Genomic DNA, 26,033 nt, shown 5'->3' on the forward strand with positions numbered 1-26,033 from the left:
GTTGGTTAGTCTCTAAGGTGCCACAAGTACTCCTTTTCTATTTAAGGAATAATGTAACTATACTGAAAATTTTGCCCTTGTGGTCTTGGAGCAAAAAGTGAGTCACCAAGGAATCATCTCTCTTAGCAATATCCCCAGCAATGTCCCATTCAAGTGGGAGGGACTTGACAGTTATGTAATCTATTGCTCAATTATCTCCCTTTGCACCAACCCAGAAAACTCAAAACATCAAAAACAAACCATAAACGTCTAAACAACTTGGAAGTGAAAAGGAAGGACAATACAGGAAGGGGACCCCCTGTCTGTGAACAAAGACAAAAGACTGATTCAGTATATCACAGGGTAGAGAAAGGCACTTTGCAGCTATTTGCCAAGGACCTTGATGAGCAAGGGTGCTTAAGGAAAGACTGGTTTCAGAGTAACAGCCATGTTAGTCTGTATTCGCAAAAAGAAAAGGAGTACTTGTGGCACCTTAGAGACTAACCAATTTATTTGAGCATAAGCTTTTGTGAGCTACAGCTCACTTCATTGGATGCATCCAATGTGGAAATGCATCCATACTGTGGAAAGTACATAAGATCTTTTTATACACACAAACCATGAAAAAATGGGTGTTTACCACTACAAAAGGTTTTCTCTCCCCCCACCCCACTCTCCTGCTGGTAATAGCTTATCTAAAGTGATCACTCTCCTTACAATGTGTATAATAATCAAGGTGGGCCATTTCCAGCACAAATCCAGGGTTTAACAAGAACGTCTTGGGGGGGGTAGGAAAAAACAAGGGGAAATAGGTTACCTTGCATAATGACTTAGCCACTCCCAGTCTCTATTCAAGCCTAAGTTAATAGTATCCAATTTGCAAATGAATTCCAATTCAACAGTCTCTCGCTGGAGTCTGGTTTTGAAGTTTCTCTGTTGTAATATCGCAACTTTCATGTCTGTAATCGTGTGACCAGAGAGATTGACGTGTTCTCCGACTGGTTTATGAATGTTATAATTCTTGACATCTGATTTGTGTCCATTTATTCTTTTACGTAGAGACTGTCCAGTTTGACCAATGTACATGGCAGAGGGGCATTGCTGGCACATGATGGCATATATCACATTGGTGGATGTGCAGGTGAACGAGCCTCTGATAGTGTAGCTGATGTTATTAGGCCTTGTGATGGTGTCCCCTGAATAGATATGTGGGCACAGTTGGCAACGGGCTTTGTTGCAAGGATAGGTTCCTGGGTTAGTGGTTCTGTTGCATGGTATGTGGTTGTTGGTGAGTATTTGCTTCAGGTTGGGGGGCTGTCTGTAGGCAAGGACTGGCCTGTCTCTTCTTCTTGGAGCTAGCAAGTGCTGCAAAAGACCGAACATTGGGGTGAGAATCTACTTTATTAAATAGGAATTAAAAGTAACTATTAATAAGCGTAGGTCCTAGTTCCCATTTTATAATATTTAACCATTTGTTTCCATCACTTACACTTGTTTCTATTTTAATCTCTATTCTCTCTTAAATAAACTTCCTTTTGTTTCACTATAATTGAACTCCAGCACCGTGCGTGATACAGAAGCAGTGGGGTAAGGTAGAGCTGGCAAACTGGGGCGCACTGCTCCTTTGGGAACAGAAAGCTGGGAGTTCTGTCAGTGATGGGGCTGGACACTGAAGGGGGACACTTTTGAAGGGAGACCGGGGCTGGAGTGCATATATTATCAACCTGCAGGGCAAAGACAGGGCTGATGTAGCCCAGAGGAGAGTGCTTCCATGGCTGACAGGCTGGTTGGGTTACGGAGCTAACACCCAGCTGGCATAGGCAAGTTCCCTTATGCTGGAGGCAGGTGGCAAAAAGGAAGTGCCTCAAGAAACAGCAACCAATCCAGCCTTGCTGCAGATACCAAAAGAGTGGCACCATCTTCTAGTATTTGGCTTCAAAGACATAATATTTAAAAATTAGTCATTCAAAGATAAATAACAGAATTCTGACCAAAATGCAGCTAGATACTGTTTGGAGGTATAACCCTAAAATGACCATTTCAGTCCCAGTAAAAACACTGAGCTTAGAAATAATCAAAAATGGGAAAACGATTTCACAATTTAAAAAAAATAAAAATGATTGTTTCACAGGGCTTGAAATTGACCATGCTTCTGGATGTTTATTAAAATGTGACTGGAAATATCATGGAAAAATTATTAAAAAAATTATTGAAATCATTTTTAAATCAAATGTTGTTTGCCCAAAACTGAAAATCAGATTTTCAGTAAACAAATATTTTAATATTTTGATAAATGATTTATATTAAAATTGATGAAACTTCAATACACATATTAAATGATGTCATAGAAACATTGCAAAAATGGAAAACTTTCAATAATTTTGAAAAAAATGCCGAAATTTAATTTTAAAAAAAGGTTATTGAACTAAAAACGATGTTCTTACAAAAAAAAAATGTTACCAGTTATAAAATGAGACAAATGTTCAATTGCAGCTAAAGAGCATCTAACGAGGACAGCTGCTTTTTTCTGTGTAGAATTCTGTTTGCTATCATTTTTTATGTAAAATAATTTAGTTTCTTTTGTTTTTAAAGCCACAGGCTGAAAAAATATAACAAAAAATGTATTACCTAAGTCCACAGACTCAACGGAACAACCAATACACTGTGAACTGGGCTTCTACTTTTAAAAAAAATTGATTTATATTCCTCCCTTTACACACACAGCAATTATTCAAAAGACAAATAGCTGGTATGACAAAATCGTAAATAAATCTATTCTTCAATTAAAAGTACCACCAAATTAAAAGCCACTCTTTAGTCAGAAAGTTAATTTTTTCCCACTTATAAGTAATGCTTAAGGTCACAGATTAGAGAATGAAATATTTATCTATTTTTTCAATTTATTTACTTTGTGCATTTTACAGCACTTTTGCACTTAGTCAATTTCACTCTTTTCCCTTCATAATCAGTTGGGCCATGATGCTGCTTCAGATCCATCAGCATTTTGGAACATTCGTATGTAAAAATCTTCAGACAGAAGCGTGATGGGTTTTTTTTTCTAAGTTAATGGGGTCCCCTTAATTAAGGAATAGTTCTATATGTGATGATTTTGCAGTCCCAGCTCTTTATCTTTTGAATAATGAATGCCTGGGTAATTAGAGAGTCACATTTGTTACTTCTATCCCAATTATTAGTTCCCTCTTTCTCAGAGATACACTCCATTTCTTTTATACCTGATGGCAGTTAGCACAATCCACCTGTCATCATAAATCAGCAAAGATTACTGACAACAGGATGACTCAAGAGAAAAGCCTTGTATTCCTATGTAGATTCCTAGATGTTGCCACCCTGTCAAAGGTAGTCAGATCAAAAAGTGAAAATCTGTCAGCAGAAAAAAAAATAAACATTTTACTTCAGAGCAGTAAATTGGGATTCTTGGCATAATGGTCCACTTTCTGTTGAAATCAAAGCAGTGACCTGGATTTAGCCCAGCTGAGGATCTGAAGCATACTGCTGATGTACTGACACACATAGGGGCTTTTGTAAAGATAACCTGTTGCTGGGAACTTGTGTCCTATACTTTTGCATTTGCTGGGAGGTTGTTATAATAAACTGTTGCTGGGAATTTGCAAACTCCTAGCAAATAGAATATTTGTTGGTATGTAAATGTCTAAAAGGCCCCAGCAACAGTTCATCATCATAAGACTGTTTGGTAAGCCTATGAAACAGCCCACGGATTTCAAAGTGCATTTTTTGCCTAGGCTATGGCTCTATTAATATTGCTCAAATCAAGTCTATAAACACCAAACCATCTGTGTTTTGTGAAGATCATGGTTTATTTATCTTTTCTTTGAATGAGTCCACTGACAATGCATGATTAAAAGTAATAGGGATTTACAATGTAAATTTAAGCATATATATTGGCATGTTAAAATGGTCTTCTTGGTAGCATTTCCTGATATTTCAGTGACAGCTGGTACTATTGACTTCAGCAGGGGAAACAAATTATGAGCACAAATAATGGAAAAAGCTGAGCTTTTGCAGTGGTTCAGTCTATTCAGTGATGTTCTATACCCTCTTGCTTTATTTAAAAATACTAGAGTCTGCTTGTTTATTTGGAGGTTTGATGATTATTTAACATTTTTATCTAGTGCAATAGTGTGCATGGTCCTTTTAAAGAGAATAAAGACATGATCTTTAATGTTTGCAGTATTGTTGTAGCTGTGTTGATCTCAGGATATGAGAGATTTAAGGTGGGAGAGGTAATATCTTTTATTGGGCCAACTTCTGCTGGTAGAAGACGACAAGATTTTGAGTTTACATAAAGCTGAAGAAAAGATGAAAGTTTGGAAGGCTTGAGAGAAAGGTTGGATTTTGACAAAGAATTCGAAGGAGTAAGACAATCCCACTGAATATCTCTTTGGATCACATTTTTAGCTCATTTCTACCTAATGGAGTGGTTTTCATATTCTGATGGATCACAGTGATATTTCACAGATCTCTTCCATGCTTATAATGTATGTGTGCATATTTTAGGTATTATGGTTGTAATTCTGCTTTTCTTAATATTCAATAAGATGACCGAACAAACCAAATTGAAAGAGTCACTTTCTTCATTCCACCAGCCTTAACTATTGTGGAGGTGAAAGACATATTCCCTCAGGAGAATGTAAAGAGAGCAGTTGTGGCTGGCTGGTTTCTTGTGCTCTCCCACTCCTTGTGCACACATGCAGTGACTGGCCACAATTTGTCCCTGTGTATAGAAGGCTTAGAGATTATGATTCTACTCTCATTTGCCCTGGTGCAAATCAGCAGTAACTCCATTGAAATCAATTGAATTACATTGGTGTAAAAAAAAGAGTAAGTGAAAGGAGAATTAAGCTCAAAGACACATATTTTTTTGGAGCAGCTCTAAGGCCTGATTTCCAAAGACACTCCCTCTGAGACCCCTCTTTAGACACCTATAAAAAGAAAAAGTATGTATCGCCCCTCTGACATGGTTAGTTACCACCCTTTACCTTGTACTTGTTGGTTTGATCAAAACATCTCTTGGCATCACGTTGTGATCTGACTTTATCTTTAAGAGGGAGTCAATGTGTCCTTGTATCATCTCCGAGGAGTATGTTTGTACCATACTTGGTATCGGGGTGTTCTGGTACCACCTTCTGGAATGTGTTTGTGTGAGTGTCCTGTGCTGAGTACTTCTCAGGAATGTACTAGGCGCAGGACACTAGGCAGTACCAGCCCTGTTCTTGCCAGGTTCTGTGAACTTGCATGCAGGCAGAGCCTGATTTCTGCTCACAGCCTGACTTGTGCTAACTTTGCTTTATATTAGCAGGCTTTGACTACTACTTTAGTTCAGTCCTCAGACCTCATACCAGGCCTCTTATACCAGGCCTCATGTCTCAGGCTCTCTCTTTCTACTACACTGGTGAAGAGCCTTCTGCCACCGTGCTCCAGGAATCCAACTTTGTCAATGGTCTGATATCCTCTATCTGCTCCAGGCTGACCCGTTCTCAACACAGATCCACTAGATCCTGAACCATGAGGATATTTGACCCAACTCAGAGTTCCAACTAGAGAATGACCTTCTCTATTGAAAGGTTTGTATTTATGTTCTGGAGGGACAACCTAGGTTTCAAGTATTGAAACTATGCCACAATTTGCCACTTGTGGAATCTGATTGTGAGAAGCTTCTGGTGGTCAGGCATAATAGCTTACATCAAGGATTATATAAGGTCAGATGAGCTCTAAGCCCATACCAAGAACCCACAATCAAAACCCCTAGGTTTCCTCCAGCATCTGCCCACGTTGCTGAAGCCTTGGTCTACTATATCAATCGACTTTGTTGTAGAACTGCCATGGTCCCCAGGATACCCTGTTATTCTGGGTGTTGTTGACCTCCTAACCAGGATAGTGCACTTCATCCTGTGCTGTACTGTACACACAAGAGATGGCTCAACTCTTCCTGGAAAATGTCTTCCACTACCACAGGTTCCCAACAGGCATTGTATCAGACTGGGATCCCCAGTTCATGTCCCAATACTGGCAGAAATTTCTCAAACCCCTTGTAATTGAGTCCCTCATCTTGCCCACATATCACCAGCAGACTAATGGACAAACAGAGAGGGCCAATCAAATCTTGGAGCAGTATCTTCACTGCTTTTTGAGTTAGCACCAGGACAACTGACTTCCCCTGTCATGCTACAATGAATACACATTAACAATGCAATCAATGCCTTGACTCAACATAGACCATTCTTCGCAAATTATGGCTTTCATCCTCACTTCCACCCCGACTTGCCCATGTATTCCCTAGTCCTGACTACCCACCTATGCTGGGTGCACCAGGAGCTCAAAGAATACTTGCAGTCTGCCAAAGAAGCCTATAACCACCATGTGGCCCAAGATCATCAGGCTGCCCACAATCATATCATAGGGGAGAAGGTTTGGATCTCTGTCTAGAAGCTTAAATCAAATCATCCATCTGCCAAGCTAGACTACCATACCTGGGCCTCTTCAAGATTATAGAACAAGTGAACCCAGTGGCCATCAGGTTATAGCTGCCCTAGCCCTTGAAGATCCACCCTGTCTTCTACATCTCACTTTTTTAAAGCCCTACACTGAGAACCCATGTCCAGACCGCTCCAACACACCACCACCACCCATAACAGTTCAGAGACAGGAGGATTACCTGGTCCACCAAATCCTCAGATCTCAGTGAGCTAGGAGAAGGTTTCAGTCCAGACGACCAGTCTTGGGAAACAGTAAAGAACATCCACACTGTAGCTCTATTGTGAGAGTTCCATTAGAATTGCCCAAAGCCCCTGGGAGGTGCCCTCAATGGAGGGGTGCTGTCAGGAATCAGGGCCTGCAGCAGAGCCAGTCTCCAGGCAACCTAACAAGTGCAGCTGACCTATGGTAGGGCTGCCTGACTGGCTATAAGAGTCAGCAGACTGGCTCTCAATCCCAGCAGCAGCAGCAGTCCAGCAATGGCTCAAAACATTTGCCCATGGCTGCAATAGCTTCTGCTCCTGCCTTGTTCCAGACCTTCTCCTGCCTTGGAACTGTCTTGCCTCATGCCAGGTTCTGACCTTGGCTCCAATTCCAGACTTCTGGCTCTGGGATCTGGCCTCTGACTGTGGTTCTGACCCTGGACTCCAATTTCTGGCTACCAACTCCCACTCCAGCCACTGGGCCTAACTCCTGCTCCAATGACTAGCACAACCACCCACTGGCAAGGAGACTGTAAGATGGGTATGTTAAATTAGCTCCCACCAATTAATTCACATTTTTTTTCACCTTTTTCCTTTCTCTTGGTTTGTAAAGTTAAACCATCTTAGATTTCTTTATACCTATTTAAGCCATTAATATTTGCATTACATTAGTGTCCACAGGGCCCAGTCAGCACTGAGGCCCCACTGCGCTAGGCTGTGTGTATAGAGTTGCCAGGTGTCTGGTTTGTGACCGGAAAGCCAGGTCAAAAAGAGACCCTGGTGGCTCCAGTCAGCACTGCTGACTGGGCCATTAGATGTCTGGTTCACGGTGCTGCAGGGCTAATGCAGGCTAGTCCCTACCTATTCTTCCACCGCGCTGTGCCTCAGAAGCGGCCAGCAGGTCTGGCTCCTAGGCAGGGGGGCCATGGGGCTCCACGCACTGCCCCCGCCCGGGGCACTGGCTCTGCGCTCCCATTGGCTGGGAAGCACGGCCAATGGGATCTGGGGAGGCAGTGCCTGTGGGCAAAAGCAATACGCGGCGCCTCCTGGCCCCCCTGCCTAGGAGCCGGACCTGCTGACCACTTCTGGGGCTCAGCGCAACGCCAGAATAGGTAGAGAGCCTGCCTTAGCTCTGCTGTGCCACTGACTGGGAGCCGCACAAGGTAAGCCCATGCCCCAACCCTGAGCCCAACCCCCTGTCTCAGTCCTGAGCCCCCCCAAACCCAGAGGTCTCACCTCCTCTGCACCCCAGCCCCCTACCCCAGCCCAGAGCCCCCTCCCACACCCTCCCCCCCCCGTGAACCACTCATCCCCGGCCCCAGCCCAGAGCCCACACCCCCAGCCCAGAGCCCGTATCCCTTCCCACACCCCAACCCCCTGCCTCAACCCACAGCCTCCTCCTGCACTCTGAATCCCTCAGCCCCACCCCCCCACCCTGGAGCCCCCCTCTCAGACCAAACCTCTCATCCCAGCCCCACCCCAGAACCTGCACCCCCAGCCGGAGCCCTCATCCCCTCCCGCATCCCTACCCCGGCCCAGTGAAAGTGAGTGAGGGTGGGGGAGACTGAGCAACTGAGGGAGGGAGAATTTAGTGAGCTGGGGTGGGGCCTCGGGACAAGGGCAGGGCTAGGGTGTTCAGTTTTGTGCAGTTAGAAAGTTGGTAACCCTACGTGTGTGTGTGTGTGTGTGTGTGTGTGTTTTAAAAAAAAAAGTTACACTTCCAGACCAGGGGTTGCTTTATTAAACTTAGTATAAAAAAAAAAACCAAATAAACACAGCTTACAGAAGTCCCATTGCTACTGAGTCCTTTTAGAGCACACTCAACTTTGCTGCTGCAACCAGAACTATTCCCTTTGACCCCATCAGCAGAACTTCAATCCATAAGGGACAGGGCATAAATAAATCTACTCCCTTATGAGTAGGCATAGCAGAATTTGATTTTAATTTGTTTATAATTTCAAGGGAAAATGTTTAATGTTTATTTTAATGGGTTTTTTACTTTTATATATTTAAACTTTCACAATTGCGCAAAATTATGTGGCGGTCAGGCAATAGGCGGTCAGACAATTATTTAATAACAGACACTGAGATTCAAAACATTAAAGCTTTACAAAACAACAAATTGTCAAATTTTAAATGTTAAAAAACAAATTGCCGACATCACATGTCAAAATATACAAATTAGATACCCTTAAATCAAACTCGAATGAGTTCTCAAGCAGAATTTTCTTACTTTGCTTATCCGTGTATTTCAGTTATTATCAAGGGAAATATTTATGTGTGCAAAGTGAAATCAACATTCACCAATAAAAATCTAATTCTTCCATGCCTGTTTATGAGTGGTACTGTCCCCTTGTAAATGTAATGTCATCCCGACATATCTATTAGCCAAATATAGCAGGCATCCATCCATCTGACTTATAAGCAGTAGTCGATGAGTCCCACAAGGTCTACTTGCCATTCTTAATTGAGTCTTTGGGTCTTTCCTCTGTCACAAGTTCTGGTAATGATTTGTGGAAGTTTCTGCATCTCTCCAGTTTATTTCACATTAAGCAGAAAGTTTCTACAGTAGTTTTAGTTCCACTATCCAACTGAATAGTCAGTTCTGAAGACCTGAAATAGCCATAACTCCTATCTTTGGGGATGTGATCAATGGTATAACCATGCAACTCCAAGTCACTGGGGATATGGCAAGCTATTTAGAAAACATTCTAAATTAGCATAATTACAAACTATCCACAACTATAAAACAATTCATTGAGAATAACAGTTATACCATAAATATGTGACAACTAATTGGCCCCTTAAAGGCAGTAGTGCCTCTTGGTCAGCCCACTCCAACATGTGGCATGGCCCATTAAGGGTCTAATTGAGAGAGCTATAGAGACCTAAGGGGGGGTGACTCCAGGAATGAATCATAATTGCAGAAGGAATCCTGTTACTGTTCCTTTAAGGATGTAGGGCCGGAAGTCATGCAGAGAGGATGGGGCAAGGCTCCCCTCTCACCTAGCCAATAAGGAATGAACTGGGAGAAGGGGTCAATATAAATGCTGCTTCTTCCTTCACAGGAGATGCCAACAAATACAGCAGGGAGCAAGGAAGCTCCTGCAGGCCCTGCATTAACAGGGAGAAGATAGCAGCAGAGGCGGGCTGCTTGCTGAACCCTCCCAGCCTGAAGGTAAAAGGACAGACTGGGAAAGGGACAGCTGGGGAAGAAGCTTCCTGACGCCCACTCCAGCTTCATGAAGGAGAGTTAGGAGGCTCCTGTATTGAATAGAGATTAAGAGGGATTGCAGAGAGAGAAGAACTGGAGGATTTCAGCCCTGAGATAGGGCTCGAGCTAAAAGAGCCTGGGTAGGAAGAGATCCAAGGAAGTAGCAGCAACCAGTCAAACTGAGCAGTATGTGGCTGCTGTGTATAGAGACCTTGGTTTGGAACCTGGAGTAGTGGGTGGACTCGTGTTTCTCTATCAGCCACAGGTAAAGGACAATAAACCCCAAGAAGAGGAGAGGCCTTCTCTGGGAGCCTGAACAAAGGGCTGAGTTTAAAGGGTCAATAGTTGGAGCTGAAGGTCCTAGTGAGGACAAATAAGCTATCTATTGATTGGACTCTTTAATACCCCCAGAGGACCAAGCCACTGAAGACCCACCAAGGTTGGACAGCAGCGTACAGGGGATACTGGGGCAAGAAAAGTACCACACTCACCTGCTAAGAGGTGCTCAAGAGGTGAGTACCTCTCTACAAAGCCAATATCATTTCATTTACCAATATTACATGAATCTTGGTTAGAATAAAGGATAAGGTACACGAATAGGTACTTGGTATGGCATGTGACAAACATGAGGATAACGCCATGGTGCATTCACCAGTCCCATCGCTGGATTTAGACACTGATAAGTAGGTGTCCATAACTGTCCACATGTCAGTGTCTGTGAGGCTCTTTTCTCTCTAGTCAGATGACTTCGTATGTGTGATGGGATCCTGGGGTACAACCTGGAACTGTGGGACTGCTGTGCCCCCTTAACTCTCCAGCCTAGGCTGTCTCTCACAATGCTTTGCTAGTGACAAGCAGCAAACCCCTCCAGGTGCTGTTATCACTCAGCCACCAGCATACAGAGACACACCCAGCTACATTACATCAATGCTCTCTAAACCACTCATGAACTATACAGAGGTAAACACCAGCTAATCCCCCCAACCTTGCGCGGCAGAAATGTACTGTTCAAGATCTTCTCTTGGACAACGCAAGCTCATTAATTAGTTTGCCACTTCGTCAAAGGATAGTGGACATGCACCAGCTTTTGTAATCTGCGCTGATTCCCCAAGCACTTTAGATAAACTCCCTGATAAGGATAAAACATTAAAATAAGTTTAACAACTACAGAAAGATAGATTTTAAGCGATTATAAGTGGTAGACATAAAGGTCAGAGAGAGTTACCTATGAAAATAAAAAGTAAACATGCATTCTGAACCCTAAACTTGCAGATGAAGCAAGATTTGAATCAAACAGCTTTTCTCACTCCACTGGATGTTGGTGGTGGGTTACAGTTCTTAATACACAGGCTGAATTTCCTTCTCAACCTAGGACCAGTCCCCTCAGTTCAAAGTTTTTGTTTTCCCAGCATTCTTGTTGCCTTCAGCGTAGGTGGGGGAGGAGAGGTGGTCTCATGATGCCACTGTCCCTTATTTTATGCTCTCAATTCATGTCACAGGAAAGATACTGGTCCAGGCATGTCCTGGTGGACCTTGCTGAGCCACAGAGCTGGGCAATCCCCATTGTAAATCTCTTGTTTACAATTTCGCTGCTGGTCAATCGCCCATGATGGCTGCTTAACGCCCATTTGAGTGTGGGTCACCACCTTTATTTTCATTGTAGAACTAGCAGAGGGTATCTCCCAAGCCCACAACATATTTCAATATCAACCATATAGCAAAATCTCATAACTTCATACACACTAATGATATACATATTTTGACAGAACAATCAGTTTCGGTAGATCATGATCTTTCATACGGTATCTTACATGGCATGCTTTGAATGAAATATCACAACCATGTACCAATGATGAATCTGGGGATTGCAGGGTGCTACTTTGAGATACAGTGTGTCACAGCATGTCACTGGATAATTCTGGTGATTGGTCATCTTGTAGACTACTGGTTTGGGGCTCCATGGTCTCATTTTGGCATTCATGTCTTTCTGTGGCAGGTACAAATGTCACATCAGCCTGATCAGCAGTTTCCAAGTTTAGAGGAACATCAGCATCCTCATTTCCCAGATGTGGGTGAAATGTTTCTCTCTCTGCATTCAGAGTCTCTGTGCCATGGGCTGTATCTGGTACCATCACACAATGTAGTTCATCATCACTCTCACTCTCAGAATCATTGGAGTCCAAATTCCTGTCCTCATTTTGATCTCTTATTGCACTAGTTTGCCTTGTTCTGTGTCTTTCATTGTTGTGGTTTAGAGTGTGGTGTTATATCCAGGGGCAAGGAAGTCACAGGGAAGTATGATTGCAGTGGGAAACTCTAACACATCCTAGTCCATCTTCTGCTTTTACTTCATAGACTGGATACCCCCTTTCCTTTCAAGTACTACATGAATCTTATCTTTCCAACAGGATCTAAATTTGCACGGTGTCCCTCTCTCTGAAAGATTCTAGACAATTATTCTGTCACCTGGCAAGAGGGCAGCCCCATGCACCTTCTGATCATGATTGTTTCCATGAGCAGCAGATTATTGAGAAGATTTTGGTGCCAGTTCACTAACTTCTTTCATCTGCTGTTTCCATTTCTCAGTATAATTTTTATTGTCCCTGTCACAGTTTCAGGGTAACTGCACATGTATTCCCTTTCTGTGGTCCCTTGAGAGCACCCACTTAATGTTTCCAGCTCCCAGCCATCACATCTCTTGGGTGGAAACCCATGTCTCTCTCCTTTCTGACTGGGGTTTTAAAGTGGCGCAGCTCCCTGCCTTACATGGTGATATCCCCAGCAAGCCAGTCTGCCTATAGGGCAGCCCCTGTGCATTGCTCTCTTTCCAAGGTCTTTGTCACAATTTATCACATAAAGTTACAATTTACCACATAAAGTTACAATTTACCACATAGCTCTTTCTAAGCAAGCACACTTGTTCTTAAAGGTAAAAGCATTACAGAGAAAACATAATAAAGAGTTTTAAACACACAGTAAACATACCAGGAGTCACCCATCAGTCTTATGGGGCCTAGTAAGCTAAAGTTTTTCCAACCATTATGCAAAGAATGTGGGTCTCTCTTAAACGAAAGGTCGTGTCCATTTGCTTGAGCAGAAAAAAGGCCTTGTGTCAGTTCAAGATCATCCTTTTATGCGAAAAGCTCTTCCTTTTGTCTTCTAGTCTCTGGAAAACCCAGTTTAAGCCAGTATATTTAAACCACTCTAGGGGTGGTACCTCTCTAGCATTGTTTAGTTTCAGTGATTTGCTTTAATCTCTCTCTCTTACTTTCTCATTCACACACACACACACACCGCTTTTTGTCCCTGAAGGAATTGTGGTAACCTTGCCCCTGGAGTTGTATACAATCCCTGGCCCACAATGATGCATAAACTTAGTACAATATGATCCCCAAAAATACTGCATGGGATTGCAATGTCTGTCGTAGTCCCCAGGTGCAGATTCAGAATTTATAGGCCAACCAAATGTAATGTTAGTGGGCAGACTAGTTAGTGGGTTAATCATGACCTTCCATTTAATAAACAGAAGAGTGACAACTCAGTAGCCTCATCTTGTGTATAATCATAGGCATGGAGTATTTATTAAAAAAGTCCTTCCAGTCTGACTTTTGTTCTTCTGGAAAAGTTTTCAATGTAACCAGCAGAGTTTGGTCAGCCTTTCTACTTGCCGATTGCCCTGTAGGTGGAATAGGGTTGTGCAAGATGTTTCAATTTACAGTAGTGCTGTAATCTTTTGAATAAATTATTTTCCAACTCTGCGCCTTGGTCATATTGGATTATTTTGGGGAAACCAAATTTTAAAACCAAGTCATCGAAGATCTTGTCTTGCCTGCCTTTTTGGTGGTAGGGTAGACTTGGACAAACCTAGTGAAGTGACTCACTATCACTAAGATGAAAAGGAGTACTTGTGGTACCTTAGAGACTAACCAATTTATTTGAGCATAAGCTTTCGTGAGCTACAGCTCACTTCATCGGATGCATACTGTGGAAAGTATAGAAGATCTTTTTATACACACAAAGCATGAAAAAATGGGTGTTTACCACTACAAAAGGTTTTCTCTCCCCCCACTGTGAGCCACTAGCCATTAATATTACTCTCCGCTGTAATATTACCAGCAGGAGAGTGGGGTGGGGGGAAAGAAAACCTTTTGTAGTGATAAACACACATTTTTTCATGCTTTGTGTGTATAAAAAGATCTTTTATACTTTCCACAGTATGCATCCAGTGAAGTGAGCTGTAGCTCATGAAAGCTTATGCTCAAATAAATTGGTTAGTCTCTAAGGTGCCACAAGTACTCCTTTTCTTTTTGCGAATACAGACTAACACGGCTGTTACTCTGAAACCTATGACTAAGATGTATTCATATCCTTCTTTACTTCTGTCAAGATGCAAGTTTATTGATACAAACCCAAATGGCTCTGTTTTAACTATATTAGTGGAGCACTGGTAGGCTGGTGAGATTTCATGCACATTGTGTAGAGAGTTGTCACTTTGGATGGGCTATTACCAGCAGGAGAGTGAGTTTGTGTGTGGGGGGGTGGAGGGTGAGAAAACCTGGATTTGTGCTGGAAATGGCCCAACTTGATGATCATTTTAGATAAGCTATTACCAGCAGGACAGTGGGGTGGGAGGAGGTATTGTTTTATGATCTCTGTGTGTATATAAAGTCTGCTGCAGTTTCTACGGTATGCATCCGATGAAGTGAGCTGTAGCTCACGAAAGCTCATGCTCAAATAAATTGGTTAGTCTCTAAGGTGCCACAAGTCCTCCTTTTCTTTTTGAGATTTCTTTAGCATCCCCACATATGCAGACTGTACAGTACCCATCTCCTTCCAACTAAATTAGCTATTCTGGTTTGCTTCTTGAGTGTTAGATGGCAAATGGAGGCAGGTCCTGGTAAATCAGATGGAGTGCCAGCTTTTCCTCTGCTCTGTTGCGACTTCCTGACTGGTCCTGTTCTTTACTGCCACATCTGTAACAGGTTTCAGAGTTGTAGCTGTGTTAGTCTGTATCAGCAAAAACAATGAGGAGTCCTTGTGGCACCTTAGAGACTAACACATTTGTTTGGGCATAAGCTTTCGTGGGCTAGACTCCACTTAGTCAGATGCATGGAGTGGAAAATACAGGAGAAGGTATAAATACATGAAAAGATGTGAATTGCCTTACCAAGTGTGAGGTTAGTGGTCCATTTCAGACAGTTGACAAGAAGGTGTGAGTAACAGCAGGGAGAAATTAGTATTGGGGAAATTAAGTTCAGATTTTATAATGACCCAACCACTCCCAGTCTTTATTCAGGCCTAATCTGATGGGATGCATCCTGGGGGGCTGCAGCAGGGTCCCTGCTCCCCTTCCAGGCTGGGGGTGGGGAGCGGGTCTAGGGGCTCTTCCCCCAGCCAGCGGCTGCAAGAGGGAGGTGGAGGAGCAGAGGAGCTGACCCGTTGCTTACAGGAGGAGTTGGGAGAAGAGAGGGAGATTGAGCTGTGGTTGGCTGGTTGCTCTTCCCCTGGGGGAGGTGGGGCAGTGAGGCAGACAGCCATTCAGAAGATGGCTTTCCCCTCTTCCTTCCTCCTCCTCTGCCCCCAATCCATAAGACTCATAGTTGCTATTTTAACCTTGCTTTGGGGAATGGAATGTGACGCATCATAATATTTGAAAGGGGCCTCCTCCCAGAGAGCAAATGTACAGACTCTAATTAAAATACAAGAGAAGGGTTTTTTTGTTCACATGCAGTTTTTAAAAAAATTTCACGGCACACCGGTTTGAGCTGATGGCACATTGGTTGGGAAATACTGTACAGGGTAATTGCATAGAATTACCTGTTTAGCGTGTGCCACTTTCCCCTCTTTTGCTGTTTCTCTACCACATCACTTACAGCAGTGTGCAGCTTATTAAACAACGTCTTATCTTCACCCTGATTATCTTTTAAATAAGGCTGCATCAGTCTGAATATTGTCATTCTGTGATCCTGTCAGGACTGAATAGAGAAACATGTTTTGTACTAGGACAGGGTCATATCTTAGGTCAGAGTCAGATTCTTGTGAGGCAAACCATACTTTGTCTCGAATCAGATGCTCAGACTAGGATGTCCCAAGGTGTGTCTTGTGGCTCTTGTGCTACTCTTGAGAGCTGCTGGTGAAGTTCAGTTGCACCTCTTTTTCCTGAAAATAGGACCTTAAAATGCACCTCAGTTTTGGCAGGCTCAGATTAGATTTCCCTCCAAGTAGCCTGTCAGGCTCAGTCATGGGCAAACTGCCCTGTTCACAACTTCCATGATCTCTGCCTCAGTGTACTCCTTCCGAATGTGATTAACCAATCTTCTTGAGCTCAGTGATACTCAGACCTCAATGGTTCAGGAGCCAAATTAGTGATCAACATTACCCAAAAGAGCCATAGTAGTGTGAATTTATTATTTCATTTATATATGTTTAGCTATAATATTCTCACAGCAAAATGGCTGACCAGTTTGCTAATAACTCTGGTTAATAACTTATATTGGTTACTAATAACTTAGACAATTAGTTAATAACTTAGATTGGTTACTAAATAAATCACACTGTTTTAATATCATGTGCTTCAAAGAGCTGCAGGAGACACATGAAGGAGCCACTTGTGGCTCCCAAACCTCATTCTGAGTATCATTGGCTTAGCCTCTCCACTTGCGGAGAGTTCCCAGTCTGTCCTGTTCCTCTCTTTAAAGTTTGTTCTATTTTCTGGGGTGGGATAACAGATTTTCCATGGGGGTTTGGCTTTTAATTTCTTTCATGATTTCCTGAAACTGTATTTCAAGAAATTTTAATTTTTAGCCTACTGTTTCTAAATTGTTTCTACTTCAGTTGTTTCACTTTGCTCCTCTTTTGCTGTATTAATGTAGTGTAAAATGTTTTAATGCCAGCAACGAAGGCAATCCCTGATCTTCATGAGTGTTCCATTCATAAGAACATAACATAACTCTTCCAAATCTTCCTGCTCATTTTAAGTAGTTTCTTAGACATTTGATTAAAGCAAAATGGCTTTTTGCTGCAGTTTCGCTGTGACTTGTCCCAGAAATGTCCAGAGTCATATACTTCTCTTAAATGCTTATTCTTTAGCGGGTGTAAAAGTCTTCTGACCTCCCAAGTCCTCTCCCAGCCATAGTGCTTGTAAATAATTAAATCTTCCTTGCACGCTTTCCTGAAACCACCGACAGCAGCTTCTAGGAAGGTTCATCTCAGAGAAGTCAGATCATTGAAACTCTGCCTGTCCTGCACGGCTCACCAAACACTGCACTCCCAGACCAGGCACAGGTTTAAAACTGGAGTTTTAATAAACCAGTGTATTAAAAAAATACAGTTTGCACAAGCCGCATTTCTTTTCAGTCCTTTTAGAGCACATCAGTCCTTAAAGGGACAGAGCACCCAATACATCGAACCCTTACATTCCCTTCTGAGTACTACACAAACACACCGGACTACACATCCTCCGAATATGAGCCCTGATGCCCAGGGGCTCTGGAGGGTCTGCAAAAGTGTGTGTGAGGAGGCAAGCCACTCACTCAAATTCAGCCCACTTGCCCCTCTGTCGTGCCAGCAGGGCAGCGGTTTTGCTGGTACGCCAGCCAACTCTGGTCAGGGGCCAACCCCCTACCCCGCTGCTCATTGTGCCCTTATTAACTTCAAGTTCTCAAAAGTTGGGGGGGCTAGCCCTTTATACCCTCCTTCTCCCTCCCCCCACCCCAATCTCAGGCACCTATGATGATGCCTGACTTTCCTTTCCCCTAATCTCTGAAAAAAGTTTGTCATACAGTCAGGCTTCTTAGCATGAGCACAGTAGCTTCATCCAGAAAGGAGCTGTTATGTAAAAGTTGAAACCAGCCGCAATACAGCCAAGAAATGAATTGAGACAAACATTTCCATTGTTGTTTGAATAATCTTTTACTACTGTGTTTCAAGTAGCACACATTCATAACTCACCAACACAGTATCACACATCATCTGAAAGCAGGAGTCCTGAAAGGAGTGAGTATTGCATTCATATTTAGATCAGTTGTCTTGCAGGATTTTGCTCTAAAACAATATTTTACAACTGTGAAGCCTCTTGCAGTTTGGAAATGTAAGTAATCATTTCCCATATGATGTTGATACTGTGAATGTGTTGTTGATCTTGAGGGCTTGCTGCAATGCCTGTCCGTTTTCTGACATGTTTGGGGAACATTCCAGGACTGAGATTGTCGGGACACATTTATTTATGTATTTATTTGCCTGTCTGATTCAATTATATTTCAGGGTTGTGCTGACCGGATTAGCTAATATGCCTATATTGTAATATCTCAACTTCTATAAAAATGCAGCAAATGGTCAGATAGATTTTTGTTTAATAAACCTAAATAAAATGTAAAAAAATATACCAGTTAGTCATAGGGGCTCTAACTCTCCAAAACTCTAAATAAATGCTTACATGTGCTTCCATCCATTCATGTTTTACAAAGCACTTCAAGTGTACATTTAAGTGTTTTGCTGGACTAGGGCCAGGAAGTTTTGGCAACAGCACAGCTATGTGGCTAGAGTGCATTTATGTCAAATGCTTTTTCGTGGTCATTGCTAATCAGACAGAATCTAAACAACAAGAAATGAACATGGAGATACGAAAACATTATTTCAATGATGTAAAAATGAAAGAGTCCTACTTCTGGTCAAACCAATTTGATTATATCTAACTGGCTCACACTGTATTTATTAATAGTAGTATTACCATAGTACCAAGGTGCCCCAGTTATGGACCTGGACCATTGTGTTAAAAACACAGAGCAAAAAGACTGCCCCTACCCCAAAGAGTTGAAAATCTATGCCTGTCACTTGTACTGTTTGAGTTATTAAATGGTTGGATGTTTTCGCTTTTTAAAAAGCAAAATACACTTCACTGAAATCTATTGAAAGTGTATTTTAAATAACTGTGTCTCTGTTCAACAGTGAAAGTGAGATTAGGGAGATATGTTCTGCTCGTGAACTACACACATCTTGGATACACAGAAAGTAGAGCTTCTGAAGCAAAAAGGAATGAAAAGCAGAACCACAGTGACTAAAAAGAAAGCTAAATTAAAGCTTGATTAAATCTGATACAACTGTGTCAGGACAAAAGAACATTAAAAGATCCTCTCATAAGACTTTCTCATAAAATTTTTCATTAAAAGACAAACTTCTATTTAAAATTGCTGTGTTTTAGTTTGTTTTGTTTTATTTTTAAATTGTAAGTTTAAAATCTGCCTTGGAACCACTATTCTAAATGCTAGTTTTTCCTGGCTCCAGTCTTTTATACTATAAAAACCAAAGGGCAGATCCTCAACAGATGTAAATTGCCATATCTCCATTGACTCTGCTGGAGATCTGTCCTTGTGCACATAATATGCAGTTTATCAGAAGACCAAGAAGGTCTGTTATAGTGGAAGTGATAGTGTAGTAGTTTCTAGATGGACAGGTCTGGTGGAAAAACTCAAATGGTGGAAAAAAAGGACACCTTCCTGGCAGATGTCAGCCACCATCTGAGAGAATTGAGGGGAGAACTTCAGGCCCCCAATTACTAGAGGGCTAAGGACCCCTAATAATCCTGTTACTGCTAAGGGGGGGCTCCCATAGTTGTCAGAGGTGGTTGCTGGTTTAGTGCTTTGCCCACATCAAGCTAATATAGTTTATCTATCTAAATTAGGGATTTACACTGTGCATCACCATGTTATCTGAGGGCCTTGTAGTTCTGAGGGCCTTTCCATTCTAAAAGTAAATATATCAAGGATCTCTGAAATTTCCTCTTCAACCCCCACTCAACAAGGCTGTAGATTTCTTTTTGTTTGTTTTTTTATATTCCCCCGACTGAACTGTATAAGAGATCACATGCATAGAACTTCTAGCTTTTCCAGTCAGCATAGGCAGCCTATACCAAGAACTGACTGTCTCCAAGAAGGAATTATTTTTGAGTTCCTGCTCTGCAGGTGTACTGTACTGTTGTTAGCAGAGATCTAACAGTGACTGAGACATTAAAAAATGTAGTTAAAGGGTTTAATTCCACAAGAAAAATGAGGGAAGGAACCTACCCTCCTGATCTCATGGAGCTATAACCCTTGTGACCTCTGTACTATCTCCCCATGAGGAAAGAAGATATTGCGCTTGATTGGAGGGAAGAAGAGGAGTGAATGGTGGATCCACAGTACTGAAATTTCACTGCTCTGTCCATTCTCAACTTGATCAGCTCCAAAATCCCCACCCACTCCCACCTCTGTTATTGGATGCCAGGAGTCCTCCTAGCATGGTGCTCTGCAGTATGCATGGTGAAGGTTTGTATCCCATGAGTGGTCTTCCTCAGTCTTGACTGGAATCCATGCACATACGGCCCTCTGTGTACACACCCTGTAGGTGTGGGTTTTTTTGTCAGGGGGATGATTTACTCTGTTACCACACAACTCCTTAAAACATTGATTACTATGCACGCATTTCTGTAACTGCGTTCCACAGTTCCCAGAGCCTCAGGTTCTTGAGTTCTACAACCAAAAGATCCTTTTCCGTGCCCCTCTCTGCTCCCTCACCATACCTCACTCACATTGGTTGTGCTTGGCCAGTGAGGACCCAGGGTTCTGTGTGAAGTTCACCTCCCACCCAGGGAAGAAGGCACATTGCGTGCTCCACCATCTGAGCACTTGCTCTGGCGGGCCGCCCCACCAGCTGCAGTTCCTCGCCACCTGGCTGCCCTGCCAGCTGCTCATTCACCAGCCAACTCTCAGTCGCCTTCTGCGGCTACCTTCCTCTCTGCTGTGACCTCTGCACATCAGTCTCCTAGTAATTTTCAGCTCTTTGCAGACTGGGCAGAAACACTGCCTCACCTCAAGTGATTTAAGCTCTCATTTCACCACTTTAACATAACGAAAAGGTTCCTAATAAAGCCTATTTAGCTCTATCATTGAACAGTGAGAAGAAACAGGTTAAACCAGACTAGGGACCCTTAGGGAGAGTCCACATCTCCTGCCTGGGACAGCTATCCCCTCATCCCTCTTACTTTCACAGGGGTCTGGCATTTGAGCCCCTGCCTTATTGAGTTCCTTTCAACAGAGTGTGACCCCTCAAAGAGGCCAGGTTCAGCACAGTTCTGCTCCCCTTTACTCGTGCAATAAAAATAACATGGATAACAACATTTCACTACCCCTGCATTCAGTACTACAGAGTTTTGTAACCCAATGCCAGTCAAAGTTGATCACTTTTGAGCAACACAGCACCTGTCTACTGAATACCTACGCAGAGAATTCAAACCCTTCCAGGGTAACAGAGTCTTTTAGACAAAGTGCAACCAAAGCACAAAACAAAGGAATCTTCAGCCCAGTCAGGATTGGCATCCAGACGGCTTCCTTGCAGGCAGGCCCCAGCAAGAACAGCCTGACTCAACAACCACCACCAAGTACCTAGACAATCTAACGATCTGGTCCAGGTCCACCCTCTACAATGGGCTCTGGCCAGCTACAGTCCTCAGACAGCACCTGGCCATCAACCAGGCTTCTTGCCCGCATGTAGGAGCAGTCTGTCTGTCTGCTCTCAGACTCATAGATATTAAGGTCAGAAGGGACCATTATGATCATCTAGTCTGACCTCCTGCACAATGCAGGCCACAGAATCTCACCCATCCACTCCTGCGATAAACCTCTCACCTATGTCTGAGCTATTGAAGTCCTCAAATCATGGTTTAAAGACCTCAAGGAGCAGAGAATCCTCCAGCAAGTGACCCGTGCCCCATGCTACAGAGGAAGGCGAAAAACCTCCAGGGCCTCTTCCAATCTGCCCTGGAGGAAAATTCCTTCCCGACCCCAAATATGGCGATCAGCTGAACCCTGAGCATATGGGCAAGATTCATCAACCAGATACCCAGGAAAGAATTCTCTGTAGTAACGCAGATCCCACCCATCTAATATCCCATCACAGGCCATTGGGCCTATTTACCATGAATATTTAAAGATCAATTAATTGCCAAAATCATGTTATCCCATTATACCATCTCCTCCATAAACTTATCGAGTTTAATCTGAAAGCCAAATAGGTCTTTTGCCCCCACTGCTTCCCTTGGAAGGCTATTCCAAAACTTCACTCCTCTGATGGTTAGAAACCTTCATCTACTTTCAAGTCTAAACTTCCCGATGACCAGTTTATATCCATTTGTTCTTGTGTCCACATTGGTACTGAGCTTAAATAATTCCTCTCCCTCTCCGGTATTTATCCCTCTGATATATTTATAGAGAGCAATCATATCTCCCCTCAACCTTCTTTTGGTTAGGCTAAACAAGCCATGCTCCTGGAGTCTCCTTTCACAAGACAGGTTTTCCATTTCTCGGATCATCTTAGTAGCCCTTCTCTGTACCTGTTCCAGTTTGAATTCATCCTTCTTAAACATGGGAGACCAGAACTGCACACAGTATTCCAGGTGAGGTCTCACCAGTGCCTTGTATAATGGTACTAAAACCTCCTTATCTCTACTGGAAATACCTCGCCTGATGCATCCCAAGACCGCATTAGCTTTTTTCACGGCCATATCACATTGGCGGCTCATAGTCATCCTGTGATCAACCAATACTCCAAGGTCCTTTTCCTCCTCCGTTACTTCTAACTGATGCATCCCCAGCTTATAACTAAAATTCTTGTTATTAATCCCTAAATGCATGACCTTACACTTCTCACTATTAAATTTCATCCTATTACTATTACTCCAGTTTACAAGATCATCCAGATCTTCCTGTATGATATCTCGGTCTCTCTCTAAATTGGCAATACCTCCCAGCTTTGTATCATCTGCAAACTTTATTAGCACACTCCCACTTTTTGTGCCAAGGTCAGTCATAAAAAGATTAAATAAGATTTGGTCCCAAAACTGATCCCTGAGGAACTCCACTGGTAACCTCCCTCCAGCCTGACAGTTGACCTTTCAGTATTACCCATTGTAGTCTCCCTTGTCCACCTTTCAATTTTCATATTGATCCCCATCTTTTCCAATTTAACTAATAATTCCACATGTGCCACGGTATCAAATGCCTTACTGAAATCTAGGTAAATTAGATCCACTGCGTTTCCTTTGTCTAAAAAATCGGTTACTTTCTCAAAGAAGGAGATCAGGTTGGTTTGGCACGATCTACCTTTTGTAAAACCATGTTGTATTTTGTCCCATTTACCATTGACTTCAATGTCCTTAACTACTTTCTCCTTCAAAATTTTTTCCAAGAGACCTTGCATACTACAGATGTCAAACTAACAGGCCTGTAGTTACCCAGATCACTTCTTTTTCGTTTCTTAAATATAGGAACTATGTTAGCAATTCTCCAGTCATACAGTACAACCCCATAGTTTACAGATTCATTAAAAATTCTTGCTAATGGGCTTGCAATTTCGCGTGCCAATTCCTTTAATATTCTTGGATGAAGGCTATCTGGGCCACCAGATTTAGTCCCATTAAGCTGTTCGAGTTTCGCTTCTACCTCAGATATGGTAATATCTACCTCCATATCCTCATTCCCATTTGTCATGCTACCATTATCCCTAAGATCCTCATTAGCCTTATAAAAGACTGAGGCAAAGTATTTGTTTATATATTGGGCCATGCCTAGATTATCCTTAACCGCCACTCCATCCTCAGTGTTTAGCGGTTCCACTTCTTCTTTCCTTTTTTTCTTCTTATTTATAAGGCTATAGAACCTTTTACTCTTGGTTTTAATTCCCTTTGCAAGGTCCAACTCTACTTGACTTTTACCTGTCTCACTTTATCCCTACATGTTCTGACCTCAATAAGGTAGCTTTCCTTGCTGATCCCTCCCATCTTCCACTCCCTGTATGCTTTCTGCTTTTTCTTAATCACCTCTCTGAGATGCTTGCTCATCCAGCTTGGTCTACAACTCCTGCCTCTGAATTTTTTCTCCTTTCTTGGGATGCAGGCTTCCGATAGCTTCTGCAGCTTTGACTTAAAGTAATCCCAGGCCTCCTCTGCCTTCAGCTCTCTGACTCTCTGGGACCCATTTTTCTAGAAACTGCAGGAATCACTCCTATTATCGCTGCTGGGCTTCCTGCTCTGAAGTCCAACACCTAGTGCAGGTGTGACGGGGCGGGGCTCAATGAACAGCGTTGACTGGCCCCAGGCCTCCTAGCCCTTAAAGGAGCCAGTCAAGACCCTGCCAAGTGCAGGGAAGGATCCAGACATGCTTACAGTGCAATTAGGCAGGCTTGAAAGCTATCTGAGTTATACACATCAGGATGGTATTTTTTGACAGTCTCTGTTTGTGGTACAAATTATATACTTATTAGGATCAACATGAATACACATCTTTCTTATATTTTTCTTAGATGTATGTAATTGTTACATTACCCATACTCAGTGAAATATTTCAACACATCAGTTAGTGGAACAATAATATCATATTGTACTCCTCCCCCCGCCATGGCCTCCGCCCCCAGTAAACTGGTTCTTGGCCCCAGAATGGGCCTTTGCTCTTTTTTTAAAGAGGTATTTGTCCAACACTGTGAGAAAGGCACTTACAGACCGAAGGACTGTGAGTTTGCATAACAGACCATATACCATATTTCCCCTTTTCTACAGATATGTTCAAATATTTAATTTCAGTAAAGAAAATGGGGGGTGGGGTGGGGCATACATTTTAAAGGGATAAAAGGAAATCATTTTTATTGCAGTATATAAACAACCCAGGCAATTCATTACTGGAGGTTATTAGTGGGGAAATGGTTTAGTGAAATTCAGAAAAGGATTAGTCATTTTTATTAATAGGAATAACATCTGCTGTTACACAAGCTAGGTGAAAAAGTTACAAGGGTTATTTTTCTTCATGCTTCAGGGCATAAACTAATCCCCAGCTAGGGCTGGGAAGAAATTCCCCTTCCACCTTTCTGGTATAGCATTGCACATTTGGCTAGGGACATTACTAAGGCTTCCTTGAATCATCAAGTATAGATCATAGTCAGAGGCATGGTGTCCGACTGTTCTGGTATGGCAATTTCTATTGTTCCTCACCTCCAATATGTAAATATCACAAGGTGCCACGGCACTATTCCCCTAACTGCATCTTGTTCTATTCAACTATTTGAAGCTTGATCCTTAATTGTGAATTTCCATCCATAATACATGTTTAATCTGATTTTTGTCTGAGACTTCAGAATAATTTAATGGACCTTTGGTGTATGAAAGAATAGCTCTGAGGCCTGTCATAAATCACTCAAACTGTACACTGGAGATTTAGGATGTCAGCAGCATCCCTCAAATGAGTTACATCTCCATATTCACTCTAGGGTCATCTATTATCCTAGATGTAGTAGCTAAAGTGGAATTATGCATGTAATCTTCATAAGAAAATAAACCCGTAATCTCCATGATAAATGTCATGCTAAGGTATCACAATCCAATAAACCTGATGCCTTAATGCCAGAGAACACTAATTTTCTGCTCTAGCATCAAAGATCGTTTAGAGTGTGGGCGGGAAGAAGGTCACCGCGTGGAGGGACACCGCAGCACAAATGTCGGCTATCCATGCTTCCTTAGTGGACCCCAATTTAATCGATCCAAGTGACAATTCAACCCTTCAAGTCCAACTCTTTCAATTTGCCTACAGCCAAGTTGCTTGTCCAGTACAAGGGCTGGTCAGGAATGTGGATTTTTGCAGTCTGTGATGAATATCCCATCCCCATGCTGTTGGGGGAAGATTTGGCCAAACATGTGAAGCTAGCCAAGAGGGTGGGAATGGTCACCCACAGCCAGGCTAAGCAAGCTGTCACGCCTAGGTTTCTTCTGGAAACTTCTACCAGGACCCGGTCAGAGGTGATGGAACTGGATCCCATGCCAACGTCTGCAACAGCAGTAGTGGATCCAATCCCAGAGACCCAGACAGAGCCAGCCCCAGAACCGGAACCAGCGGAACAACCAGCACCAGACCCATTGCCAGCACTGAATCCAGTACTTGCAACCCCAATACCAGAGGGCCCCACCGAACCTGAACCGGCAGCAGCCGATAACCCTACACAAGAGGCTCAGCCGGAGCCTGAACCCCAACATAGTGCACCAGCGGAGAGCGGTTCACAGTCAACAGAAACAGCCACATCCCCTACATCACTTCCAGAGGGACCAAGCC

The 26,033-nt window shown here is 42.8% G+C and overlaps 1 long non-coding RNA gene across 1 annotated transcript in view; it reads right to left on the reverse strand.

Annotated features, from left to right (window-relative positions):
- Positions 1–472: 472 nt before the first annotated feature.
- LOC142072103 (uncharacterized) overlaps positions 473–26,033 on the reverse strand; it is a 35,393-nt gene continuing 9,832 nt past the window's right edge. The window contains exon 2 of the long non-coding RNA XR_012668376.1: positions 473–1,344. This is a non-coding gene — a long non-coding RNA (uncharacterized LOC142072103). The remainder of the gene's footprint in view (positions 1,345–26,033) is intronic.

Source organism: Caretta caretta, chromosome 5, assembly GCF_965140235.1.
Source record: "Caretta caretta isolate rCarCar2 chromosome 5, rCarCar1.hap1, whole genome shotgun sequence".
NCBI lineage: Eukaryota > Metazoa > Chordata > Testudines > Cheloniidae > Caretta > Caretta caretta.